The 2,569-nt window shown below is 42.8% G+C and overlaps 1 pseudogene; it reads left to right on the forward strand.

The window, feature by feature from the left end:
- Positions 1-1,196: 1,196 nt before the first annotated feature.
- On the forward strand, positions 1,197-2,563 carry LOC112455402 (annotated as a pseudogene).
- The last annotated feature ends 6 nt before the right edge of the window (positions 2,564-2,569 follow it).

Below are 2,569 nucleotides of genomic sequence, written 5' to 3' on the forward strand. Positions count from 1 at the left end.
CCTGAAAGACAGCATCCGAATGATCTTACGATTTCCAGGCTTGTATTGCGTAAGTGGCAACGCCAACGTCAAAAAGGACAAAGACGTCGTATCAACGTACCAAAAAGAGATGATCCACATGTACTTGCAGTATTAGGAATGGTAGGTATTAATCCACACCTGTCAACGATACAAATTGCAAGAGAATTAGGTATTTCGCGATCAACAATTTTCAGAATCCTGGCCATTCATAACCTTCATCCACACCATATTACTCTAACACAACAATTAACACTCCACGATTCTCAACAAAAACTAGAATTTTGTAGGTGGGCACAGACAATGTTGAACAGAGGTCGAAAATAACAGTTATTTTAAAAATTTTTTGTAAAAAAGTCATTGAGTAAAAATTAATTTTTTTAAGTTATAATTCAAAGAAATTTCTCAAAAAATAAAATGTAAAAAAAATGTTGATTTTTAATTGTTCTGACTACGAATAACCATTATTAATGATTAAAATTGTATTTTGGTTACGAATAACAATTATCAATGACGGCAATTAAATTTTGGTTATCAATAACCAATATAAATGACCGAAATTTAATTTTGGTTATCAGTAACCATTATCGACGACCTGAATTTTATTTTGGTTACCGATAACCATAATCGACAGCAAAAAATTTTTTTTGTTACCGATAACCAATATCGACGGCAAAAATTCTTTTTGGTTACATTCAAATTTTCAATTGTTATTAACATTACTAATAATTAGTATTCATTGACAACATAAAGAAAATTAATTATAAAACTTATACATTTTATTTTAAGCAAACAAACGGGATGAAAATATATGAAACAAAGAATAGAAAAGAAATATTAGTACAATATTTCTATTAACACTTGTATATATTATACATATATTAATATTTAATATTGAAATTCTGCATTTAATTTTACAAACATAAGTTTTTGCATTAACTCCGCCGTTGCCGATCCCAAGCCCGGATGTGAAAGGAGGAGGGTTGGTGTGGAGGAGACACGACCAGCCGTAAAACATTCAACGCCGAGCATCGGGCGGCGGAAACTAACCCGACAACTCCGCGACATACGTGGAGCGGCCTCAGTGGCCGTGAGGACTTAAATCGCCTCAAAATGACTGACGCGGAAGGACTTGGGAACCCACCGTGCTTACTTTCCCAAGAAAACCCTCAATGGAATCAGAAATGGATATGGATACTGGATCGTTGGGCAATCCGATTAACAATCGGCGCCACTCAGTGTCCGGGCTGGGTGGTGTGAAATTGGCGACCGAAGCTTCCGAAGAGGTGGAACGCCGGGCCTCTGAAGGAAGAGCTGCTACTGGCGGGAAGGAGGCAACTCTGAGCAAAGCCTCAACGCGAGGTTATCGCATTGGCACCTGGAACGTCCGCGGTCTATTACAGGCGGGCAAATTGAGCATCGTCGAGAGAGAGATGGAGAATCATAACGTCACCGCGCTCGGCATTAGCGAGACACACATGCGAGGCAGCGGACATTTCACAACTGCCGCAGGGTATGCATTGTACTTCTCGGGATGCAGAGACTTGAGCAGGAGTGGGGTCGGTGTCTTGCTGCCGCCGCATATGACTAAATATGTTCTCGGTTACAACCCGGTATCTGAAAGGATCATCACCATCAAACTCAGCACAAAACCATGTACGCTGAATATTGTCCAGGTATACGCTCCCACCTCAGGATCGTCAGACGAGGATATCGACGACTATTACAGGATGCCGGAGGAGACGTTAAACACAATTCCCAACAGGGAAATAACTATGATCCTCGGGGACTGGAACGCCAAAGTCGGCAACACAGCTGCAGACGATCACATCAGGAACACTGTTGGCAAATATGGACTTGGTGAGAGAAATGAACGCGGTGCGAGACTCATCGACTTCTGTACAGGCAGGAAGCTGAGCATCATGAACACGCGTTTCATGCATCATATCATCCCAGACGACTCTACACGTGGAGATCTCCGGGCGACCGATTTAGAAATCAAATAGATTACATCATTTTGGACACGCGCTGGAAAACCTCAGTAACTAACGTTAAGACCTTCCCCGGGGCTGATTGCGGCTCTGATCATAACTTGCTCGTCGCGGACTTCTCCATTCGCTTGAAAGTGTCTAGAAGGAACCCACCACAAAAGCCTAGGCGCCTGGAGTCCCCAAAACGGTCACTCTTCAAGGGCATCGTGGAGACAAAGCTAAAAGAGAGTCCGCCGCCCGAGGACGCGGACGCCAGGACACGATGGGGGCTTCTTAAAGGCCACATTTGTGATACACTGGACCATATAACTAAAAATAGGAGCACTGACAGTAGGAAGAAGTCATGGATTACTGACCGCACCTGGGAGCTCATACAGCTAAGGAAGGACATAAAAATGAAGGGCGTAAGGGATCCACAGACGATGGCAGAATACGCGGCCCTCTGCAAGATCATTAAAAAGTGTTGTCGACAAGACAAAAACAACTTCATAGAGGGCATATGCAGCGACATTGAAAACCACTCACACAGGCTACAAACCTCAGACCTCTTCAAGAAAGTC

This window comes from Temnothorax curvispinosus, unplaced genomic scaffold (genome assembly GCF_003070985.1).
Source record: "Temnothorax curvispinosus isolate PA1 unplaced genomic scaffold, ASM307098v1 QBEX01006045.1, whole genome shotgun sequence".
Lineage (NCBI taxonomy): Eukaryota > Metazoa > Arthropoda > Insecta > Hymenoptera > Formicidae > Temnothorax > Temnothorax curvispinosus.